The sequence below is a fragment of the Thamnophis sirtalis genome, unplaced genomic scaffold, assembly GCF_051295495.1.
Source record: "Thamnophis sirtalis isolate CommonGarterSnake01/CBP01778 unplaced genomic scaffold, rThaSir2_p1.2 scaffold_3, whole genome shotgun sequence".
NCBI lineage: Eukaryota > Metazoa > Chordata > Lepidosauria > Squamata > Natricidae > Thamnophis > Thamnophis sirtalis.
The window spans coordinates 154,564,444-154,575,997 of NW_028261383.1; positions in this window are offsets into that span (position 1 = coordinate 154,564,444).

Here is an 11,554-nt window from a genome sequence, read left to right on the forward strand (position 1 = left end):
TAAGTGTAAAAATGTCTGTCTTTGCTCAATCCTCTTCTGTTCTGCTATCTTCTGCTGGTGTAGAAGCTTGTAACCTTTTGTTCTTTTAATGTCTATTTTCTCTGTCCCTTCTGTTTTGAGTTAGATTTACGGTAGGGATCCATAAAACTTTATCTTCACTCCTCATGTTTGGCAACCCTTAGCCTAAAAATGAAGGCGTACATGCCTCATGATCAATGCTCACTTATTCTTTTAGAAGAGACTCACATAAGAATAGCTTGGTTATGCTTGTAAAAACCCTATAGACATTGGTGAAGGGTGTGTGTGGAGCAAATGATATTACTCACATTATGACATCATATGGATAAAATGGATGAAGTGGGTTAGATTTGCGTCATGGTGATGTGTTCGATGCACACTAATAATTTTCATAATTCGTTTGCACAATTATTTCATGATCTGTGATGTCATTGTGGTTTGTTCTTCATTCTTTTACAGTCTTCTTCCAAACTGCAAGCTTTCTAATTCTGCTTGGAGTTTATTCTAATAAATTTATCTCGTTTCATTCTATATTCATCCTTTCTATAACTTTGAAATGTACTTCTGCTTCTGTATTTCCTCTTTCTTCTAATCTACTAGTAGTTACCAAGCTGGCAATATCTTTGGATGTTAATTGCATATAGATGCATCATAATCGCATGTAACAAAAGATAAAATATGCCATTATTAGTACACATGTCCTATGGATACCCACTCTTGCGGGATATATTTTGGACAGGTTATTGGATATCTCAGTTTGCAACTCAGTTGGGGTTATCCCAATCTGTGTGTCTGTGTTGTTTTTGCAACCTTACAAATAAATAAGGGAAGGTGCATAGCACATTTTTCCTATATAATATAGCTTTAATACAATAATCCATTTTTACAGTTGTTTTGTTCTTGGCTGGGTCTTGTTCAAGGTATTAGCATTCAATAAATATATTTTACCAAGAAAGGAGAATATTTGTAGATCAGAGCTGAAATGAGGGGTCCTTGTTGCTCCCTGAGCTTGCTTGTTTTCTTGCAGATGTTTCATTACCTAACTAGGTAACGACATCAGTACTGCATAATGAAATGTCTGCAAGAAAACAAGCAAGCTTAGAGAGCACCAAGGACCCCACAACTAGGTTTGCACTCACACTGAAGGGCAATGAGTAGAATAAGCTGTTGACACTAATTCCTGATTGGGAACTGTTTGCTTCCCCTACAGAGTGTCTGTATAGAGACAAGCACTTTATTTTCTGTGTCCAGTGAAATAAAATATGGTTCAACATATTCTGAGGATCTTCAGATGTTTCAACTCCAAGAAAATTGATAAGAAACCCATTTTTATCCAGAAAGTTTCACTGAGGCAAAAATCTTCAAGATTGCAGAAAGGAAGAGTCAGGCACAGTTGCATCAGTAGAGTGTTATCCTATTCGGATCCAAAATGCATTTGCAAGGACACCTTGTTTTTTCCTGACTATCCCTGGAGTTGTGTGGGTGCAGGGAAATACTTGTCTGAATTCAGGAGGCATCACCAAAGCAGAGACAGCAATGCACACTAAATAAGGCATTGAACAATTGTTGATAAAAAGTCGAGTAACTGCAAATTGAGAATTGTAGGGAAAGCAAAATAAAAATTAAAAAAAATCCAAGAAATTGGCCGACAAAGGGGAAGGAGGCAAATGAACTACTCAGGCAAAAATGGAACAGGGAGAGCTGTAAATGTTCTTTTGCTCCGTCCCAATTATCTTCAGCCCAGCCAGCTCAGCCAACAAGTAAACAAACAGCTTGAACATTACCGCCCTCTGGTATTGCCCCTAGCACACACCTCTGCCTGGGTGGTCAGCTGGGTCAGTAGGAGATATGTCCCCTCTTCACTTCCTAACATTAAAAGACTGATGAAGAGATTCAAAGCACCGACAACAACCTGCCCAATTACAGAGCTGAATGCCCCAAGGCAGGGAGGTGAAACTTGGCAGGAAGAAAGCAAAGGGAAGGAGTCCTTCAGAGGTCATTTGGAAAAGGTCATTTTGGACCTTTCCCCACCTAACACTGAATTAAGGCACAATTACGCTATTGTAACATTTCCTCTCTCTGGCATTGCCTTCTCATTCCCTGGTCCACGGGAGAAACAGTCTTCATTGATTTATTTATTTAGCGCACAGAGGTTAAAGTAGTATCTTTTCTCTTATTTCTACAGTGCCCAGTGCACCTCATGTGGTATATAAAAATCTCTCAAACCTTCTCATCCATTGAAGGAAAGGCAGGTGATTAAGAAAATGGATGCTATAGTGATAGGCTAGGGAAATGGTATCAGAACTTCCCAAAATAGAATGGGGGGAAAGCATTTCCGCTCAGCAGTGGGGCTCCCCTGCTCCCCTCATAGATATCTACATCTATGTCTAAACCTCTTGGTGGTCTATTATTCCCAAACCATAACCCACCCGGCTGCAATCCTGTCCTATATCGCTGTCTTTTTTGTTGCCGCACGCATGTGTGGATGGTGTGCGCGAGCGAATTGCTGTGTGCAATTCCAGTTTCCAGTGCTGGGCGAACCGGTTGTTACAGTATGTGACACCCACTTCTGACCAGAGGCGTCTAAGCAGCTCATAAATACAAAATAAAGGCAATCTTCCTCTCCCACTGCAGTTCCCATGAACCTAATATATAAAGGAGGGTTACTCCCATGCCTGGAGGCAGCACTTAGTTGTCAAAGTTAGTAGCCATTGATAGAGCTTCCTCTGGGAATATTTCCAATCCTTTTGAAAGCCACCTGAATTAGCAGCCAATATCTTGTAGCCCCATACAATATTCAACAGGTTGGTTGCTACCACAGGTATTTTCCTATACATGGTATTTTATTAAGATAAGAGGGATAAATTATTATATTAAAAAAATGACTTGTAGCTCCAGAGTTTTTTCAGCAATGATATCTCCACGAGGGCAATAATAAAGGCTGCCCTTGGATGGTTCCTTTTTAGCATCCTGCATAAGTTCTTATCATGGTTTGCTTTCTTTTTCAACCAGTTAAGTAATATATGATCTCCGGGCTGTTGTTTATTCCCAGTGGCAAGCTATAAACCAAGATCCCCCTCCACCTTTTAAAAATAGAGGCAGATGGGTTGCTAAATGTCATTTTCCTGATCCACTTCACTCCCTGAAGCTATTAGTTGTTAGGCTTGCAATAATCCCTTGGGGAGGTTAACAGCAGTTTTGGGAGGGTAGATTTTGTCTTACAAAAAACAGTGTAGGGAAAGCTTTAAATATCCCATTTTCACTGGAAGCAAATCACCAGTCCTCAATCCCTCTGCTCACATGGCACCTTTTCAGGGAGGGAGGGAGAGAGAGGGGGAGAGGGATATATATATATACATATATATATATACTTAAAGTCACAACCCCTGGTATGCCCAAATGTGGGAGGAAGGTCACACTTCCACTCTCTGTCATTAGGCTCGTCACAAGAGTCCATCCAGACAGAGACCCAATATTTTTACTGTTGCCTTTGTTATATTTGTGTTTTTATTTATTTATCAGCACAAATAAAAACACACATATATATATATATATATATATATATATATATATATATATATATATATATATATATATATATATATATATATATGTGTGTGTGTGTGTGTGTGTGTGTGTGTGTGTGTGTGTGTGTGTGTGTATTTTATTTTTTATTTGTGCTGATAAATAAATAAAGGGAGACTAGTATAGATCTATTTAGCTCTCATCAGCTAAATAGCTTGAAATAGATCTATACTAGTCTCCCTTTATTTATTTATCAGCACAAATAAAAAAAACACAAATATAACAAAGGCAACAGTAAAAATATTGGGTTTCTGTCGTGATGGACTCTTGTGACAAGCCGATTGACAGTTGATGGAAGCAGTTAGCTTCCTCCCATAATTGGGGCTTACCAGGGGTTGTAAAAAATCATATATATATATATATCCAACACAGATCATTAGTGGTACATGTACTTTGACCTATGTATGTTTCTAGCTCCAAGTACACTGTCCATATTCCCAGCTTTTGTTCAAGAGTCCAGTCTCTGGAAGTATTTTTTTAAAAAAATGGGTTTAGTGATGCCTGGTCTGATCCTCTCAACTATTGACCCTTTGTGATTAATTCCTTGACTTCAGCCTTTTTCTTTCTGGACTTTGTCTGCTTGGATCACTCCTATGGTCCCTGACCCTCACACTGCCACTCCGGGCGGCGGGGGGGGGGGAGGGGATAGATCCAGTGTATATAAAACATTACAATAAGATTCCTTTTCTCTTGGCTCATCATCTTCCATTCTTCATGAGTCCTTTCTGTTAAGTTCTCGGCGAAGAATGGAGGCAAGGCCAGGGTGATTTCTAACAGCTCTTTATTCAATACTGCCTGGGAGGCAACTGAACTCCCTGGCTGACACAGCTCCTTTTATAGGAAACTGATCAGCCAAACATCCAATCAGAAGAGAGTATTTTCCCCGCTCCAACAGGGGACCAGAATGAGGACTTCAACTGACAATTTTACCCTACATTATACAATCCATAACATCCCCCCCCCCCCATTTCATGGCAATGATGATCACTTCTAGTGGCCATTTCCCCTTCTAATTTGTGGACTCGCCATCTTAGCTTGAGAAGCCTTTCTCTTTTCAATTTATGCACGGAGCATCCCCAGCCAGAAATATGTGCCTGTTCTTCACTGTGTGGGGAAAAAAGTGCACAGATTTATTTTTATATCTGGCCTATGATAGCAATGATGATGACCTTGCTGCAGCACGGGATGTATCCCGGGGAGCAATGACTGGCTGGGGTTAATGGTCCATATGCACTCCTTCGTCTATCAGATTCTCCTAGCTGGTCATTCATTCTGGGGAAATACCTGGGCCCGTAGATCATTAGGCCTTAACTCATCACATTTTTCACACAGGCATGTGGGTGATACCAAAGGGCCCCTGAATAATAAGCACGGCACTTTATGTCATACGAAAGGGATGTGAAACAAAGCGGGGAGAGGCTTTGAAACCAGAAGGCCCAAATACCCACAGAGAGTTCCCAGAGCTCTCCTTGACTCACACTAGAAGTCTTAAGCAAGCCATTTAAACTCCCTACACCTTCCTTGCTGAGCCCCTAATATTGTGATAATTTACCAGCTGCAAGGCCAGGGGGGACCTGTAAGAATTGTACTGTCTGACCTCCTGAAGAGCACAAAGCATAGATTTCACTGGGTTATTCCCACCAGTAACTAAATGCTGAGCCAGGGTAGAAAAACTCGTGGAGAGAAACTTCCCTAGGAGGAAAATGTAAGGCTTATTTCAGGAGTATATAATACAGCCAGTTGGAGAATTATTTGGGATTCCATTTCCCATTGAACAGGTGCTGATAGGGGAATGTTTCTGTGTCAAGAGGCAGTTATTTATCTATTTTGGACACCAAAAACACCGACTTTCCAATGGATTAGTATTGCTTAGCGTGACTTAGATAAATTAAAAATGTAACAATCCCATTAAAAAACAATGAATGAACAGGCAAAACTTTCAACACAGACAATGGAAGCAGACATTTCAGGTTCAACACAATAAAATAAAAGCCAGTGGAGCAAGAAAAATGTAACGATTTGTGAAAAGCAGGAGGAATCCAAAAGGATCTTGTGGTCAGAGAAGGACAAAGTGAGAGCATCGTGTCCATGGCTGACAAGCACAATGAAGAAGGATCATCAATATTTCTGAATAAAGAGTTGAGGATATTTAAGCTCATGAGAAATGGGCAGTCGTCCAGATAGGAGATAGATAGATAGAAGATAGATAGATAGATAGATAGATAGATAGATAGATAGATAGATAGATAGATAGATAGATAGATAGATAGATAGACAGACAGACAGACAGACAGATAGATAACCGAGCGAGAGATGATAGATAAATAGATATAGATTAGATAGATAGATGATAGATGATAGATAATAGATGTGTGTGTGTGTGTGTGAGAGAGAGAGATGGATGGATGTTAGATAAAGGTATTTTGTGTGCCTTCAAGTCAGACTTGGACAAATCCTTGCAATTTTCTTGGCAAGATTTTTCAAAAGTGGTTTGCCATTGCCTCCTTCCTAGGGCTGAGAGAGAGTGACTGGCCCAAGAACACCTAGCTGGCTTTGTGCCTACAATAGGACTAGAATTCACTTTTCCAGCCTGATACCTTTTCCACTGTCTTCTCTGGCTATTATTGAAGTGCAACTCCCAGCATCCTTCATAGCAGGACGGTCTGAAAGAGGCCGACATTTAGAGGTTGAGCCAGACCTCCTTGGCCAACTCCTCCTTCTCACTTTCATCTTTGCCTTTCCCCCCACTTCCCTTCCCTGCCCTCATCCCCCAACCCAATTCCAAATCATCTTACTGCCCAGAAGCAGTGGGGGATAGTAAGTAGACGCTGTTCTTCACTCCCTCACTTTTATCTCTGCCCAAATGAGGCACTGATAGGCAATCACAGAAGAGGCAAAGGGAAACAGAGGAGAGAAAAGAACTAAGGGGTTATTAATATCAGGGCCCTGCTTTGTATGGAGCTTGACAGGCAATTGGGAGGCTGACTGTAAGGAAGCCAAAACTCCTGGATGTTTAAAGGTAGAAAAGCCCAATCCAGAGCATCCCTTGAGGTTACCTGCATTCATACATTAAGTAAGTGCTGCTCGTAAGTAATAAAATCTGCTTCTGGAGATAGTCTGTTTCAGTTCAGTTTGTGCATTGGCAAGGCAGACCCTGAAAAACTATTTTCCTCTATTAATTCTTCCCCTCTTGTGATTTTTAGTTGATTATCTTTTAGGGAGGTAGAAAGCAAGGTAAGTCCCCGGCCCCAATTTCGTTCTGAACAGAAGCTTTTGTTTCGGTTTGATTTTAGACCAGTTTATGGGCCTCTTTAATCACAGCACCTTGGGGCTTTGCTTCGGGAAACTTTTCACTCGGAAGACCAGTTAAGTGAAATAACCTTAAGGTTGTTATCCGCTGATAAAAGGCAGAAGTTAAAGGCAGCCTAAGATCTGCTCAGCACCCCCTTTCCGACAGTCTTCAGTATTTATTTCAACTTTTGTTTTGTTTATAAGGAGTGTTCATGGCAGGTTATAAAACATGCTATAAAACCTTTCATAGCAGTAGTAAAAAAAAAAAAAATCTTGGCTGGCAGCCAGCCAGCTAACCCAGCAAGAAAACCCTGGACTATAGGCAGAGGTGAACATGGCAAGAAGAGAGTGGAGAACAAAGAGTTCAGAACAGCTAAGAAATTTTTTAACCAGGTTTGGTGTGCCTTGGGACAGCGGAATGAAGGCCTTTTCACACACGGATTAACTTTTTAATTTTAACATGTTCTATCTCTCCCTCCCTCCTCTCTCTCCAGCAAGTAAAGGTTATCCCTCTTAGAGTCATCCTTTAATAATAAGATTATTTCAAATTAAGGGGCATTCATCCAAGAAATCCTCTAGATTGATTTTGTAATCTCTCAAGGATAAATTTAAGTTCACAGAGGAGATTTCTGTGAGTAGCAATTACAACAGGGAGGAGACTTCTGTGAGTAGCAGTTACAACAGGGAGGAGACCTCTTGAATAGCAATTACAACAGGGAAAACATCTAATTTGGGGGGAATGAGACCAAGTCACTTTGAGCATTGCAAAAGGAGACGGTTGCTATGACCACCAAAGTCTACTGCAGTTTCTTGGGGCATCTTAGGGAGGACATGAGATGAAGGATGACCTCCACACAAGGAACATTTTCAAGTATTTGCCTGCCAGCATTTTTGTGATTTCCTCTTTTCCCAATGTACAAAGGTGCATATTTGGCAAAACTCTTTGGGAGCCCATCCTCAAAGATGCTCCCCTCTTGTTGGATCCTGTTCCCCATTTCTGAGTACAGGTAGTCCTCATTTAGTGATCCTTCAAAGTTACAATGCCGGTGAAATAAATGACTTATGACTGTTTTTCACACGACCATCGCAGTCTTCCCATGGTCATATGATCCAAATTCGGATGCTTGACAATTGACTCACATTTATGATGGTTGCAGCGCCCCCGGCTCATGTTATCCCCTTTTGCGATCTTCTGACAAGCGAAGTACGTGGGGGAAACAGATTCACTTAACAACCATGTTACTAATTTAACAACTGCAGTGATTCACTCAGCAGTGGCAAGAAAAGTTGTAAAACAGTGTGAGACTTGCTTAACAAATTTCCCATTTAGCAACATAAACTTTGCACTCGGTTGTGGTTGTAAGATGATGACCCCTTGTATTACTATGTCAAATGAATAGTTTGTCTGTAATATGATTGACCCAACCCATATAGGGGAAAGAATTCAACATCAAAAACCCCAGAGGCAAATGCCTTCCTCGTTGCCGTCACTTTTCCAATTGCTGAGTAAAACTCAGATTGTAGGTGTGAATTTTCTACATGGTGTATACACTCTGCTGCACTGCTGGGGATGTTATTCAGAAGGACAAATATGAGCTGCACATACTTTGCTGCTGAATAACTCAATTAATAAGCCATTTCTATTCACCTATCAAACCCAATGCAAGGGCAAAGTGGGTGATCTGTACACCAGTAATTGTTGCTTCATTTAAAATACTCCTATCCAATCAGATTATGGATATATTAGGCAGTGTCCTATGCCTTATAGGTGTGGTCATCAGTACAACAAAAAGTTTATTTCTGGACCTTGTTATAGGTTGGGCAGAAAGGTTGGGTGGCCTTGGAGATGGAAAACCAAGGATGAAAGGCAAGAAATAAATAATTGTTCCCTTTTTGCTAGTTGCCTATTGCCTCTCAAATCTATGGGCTAACATTCAAAGCCCTTGTAAAATGAAGACATATGTAAGCATAGATCTCTTCTGGGAAGAGAGTAGTAGAGGCCTTGCAGTGTACATAAAGCTCCAAGGTTCAATCTTTGGCTTCTCCACCTCTGTTAGGCTTTGCAAGAAACCAGACAACTGTTGTTATATGAGGCAGATAAAACTGGAATAAATGAATGAATGTTCTGATTCTGCAACCTTCATTTTGTGACTTCTGCTTATGCCAGCATCAATCGCTCAGTATGAACCAGGAAGTTCCTGTGATAGCTGCTGGTGAACGATTGTTGCAATATATACAGCCTGTTTTATTGGGATAAGTTTTTCTCTTTGTTAATAGAAGAATTACCTTGTTGGAGGAATACCCTATTTCCCCTACGGTCAGTAACATTGTTGGAACTCAGGTAGAAGCTTTTCTTTTGCCTGGTTCTTCCTGGTTCAGGAAGTCACAGATTGAACTCGGCATTTTTGCATGCATGGCTTATGGCTTTGCCACCGGGCTGTGCCCCCCTGTTGTATCAATATGCTGACTTAGATCACACATTGTTCCCACAAATTCTAAATAAGGGTTCAACAACCTAAGGTCTCCAGGCTAAATGGAGAATTTCACTGTTTTGAAATAGTCTTAACAATTTATATGTTTATAACATTCAGCAAGGGACAAAAATAGCCTGTATTGTACCTTTGGCCTTTTTGTGTACATGGGCCATCATGGCTTCATTCCATGCCAGCTATTACTAGTTTCCTTCTGTAGGGAGAACCATCCACTGGGACATTTGTTCTAGCTTTCTCCTTAGCTCCATTCAGGCATTAACAAAAGACACAAAGCAGCTGATTCATGCGGGAGTGAGCAGCCCATTTCTCTATCAACCCTCTCTCCATGAGTTCAATGTGAATGTCTGGTGTAGGGACTCATCACGTGTAAAGATGGCCCCAGTCCCAAAGCCGAAGCTACCAGGATTCTGCTCATCTGGAAGCCTCTGCATGTACGGTTACATGGGAAGTCTCCCCATCCCCAGTTTAGTGTCCTTCTGCTTGTGAAGGTCAGTGTTTGATGATGTCCCCAGTGCAAATTTACCGAGAGAGCAGTAGTACTCACAATAGTTAGCTCTGCATCCCTTCCTCAGGTTTTGACAAAACTAACTTGTAGGCTAGTTGTCCAGAATCAAACATTGACACTGAGCCCAGAGGTGTTGAGCAAAGGGAAATATTTGTTTGTTTGTTTGTTTGTTTGTTTGTTGTTTGTTTAGTCAAACATGTATGAGATAACAGATATAAATATAAACATGGACATGAATACAGGAAATGGGTACGAATAAATGGGAACAGTGAAACAGGGATGGTAGGCACGCTGGTGCACTTATGCACGCCCCCTTACAGTCCTCTTAGGAATGGGGTGAGGTCCATGGTAGACAGTTTAAGGTTGAAGTTATGGGGATTTGGGGATGTAACAACAGAGTGGGGTAGAACATTCCAGTTCCACCACAAAACCGCGTTCGACTAAACCACGCTCGATGAAACCGCGTAGCTGACGTCATCAACAGGACGACAACAGCGCGGAGACAGAAGCACGCTGTAAACGCTAAACCTAAAATTAACCTCTAAACCTAAACCTAACCCCCCTAAACCTAATCCTAAACCTAACCCTAAACCTAACCCTAAACCTAACCCTAAACCTAACCCTAAACCTAACCCTAAACCTAACCCTAAACCTAACCCTAAACCTAACCCTAACCCTAACCCTAAACCTAACCCTAAACCTAACCCTAAACCTAACCCTAAACCTAACCCTAAACCTAACCCTTACCTTAAGTTGAATCGGCTTGCTTTCAAAGCGCTATTTAAAGCGCCCTTTCTCCACGCTGGCTGTTGTCGCCCTGTTGATTACGTCAGCGACGCGGTTTAATCGAGCGCGGCTTAGTCGAGCGCAGTTTTGACGGGTCACGGAACATTCCAGGCATTGACCACTGTTGCTGAAGTCGTATTTTCTGCAATCGAGTTTGGAGTGGTTTACCTTGAGTTTGTATCTATTGTTTGCCCATGTATTATTGCGGTGGGGTATATTAATTGGGGTGGGGAGAATAACTTTCTTTAGAACCTAGAGATTAATATTTGCGGGTTGTGTACTCCCAGTGAGAAGATTATTTGGGAAAACAGAGATCTCAAAGGTAGATGCAGGGAAAGAGAGAAAGAGGAGGAGGAAAGAGTGAAATCTTCCAGATGATTACTTACAGATCTCTATCATACCGTACTATAGGCACATTTTTACATGTCTCCATAAAGTAAACATATTAAATTCTTTGATCTTTGAAAATTAAATTTGATTGTATCTCTATGTGAAGTGTACCCTTTATCTTGTTTTAATTTTTTTTCATAAGCTGCCTTGATCTCTTTTTAAATAAGCAATAATTGAATTAGGGCAGCATTGGTTGTGGTGCAGTATGAAATAAAGTACAGTATGTTGCAACTATTACAAGGACGATTGCCAAGTTCTACCTCCCCAGGGAATTTTCTGGCAAGGTATAGGCTGACTCGGGGGGGTGGGGGGGCTTTTTCCACTGGCAAAAACATGCCCCGCTTTGTCTTCCCAATATTGTCTCCATTTCCTCCCAGTCCCTGAAAGAGACCACCTTAACTTGTTTTTAGCTGTTCGTGTCTTTTTACCCCTTCATCCAGCACTATGGAAGGTCAGCATCTCTGTGTGAAAATGCTTAAACTTTGTC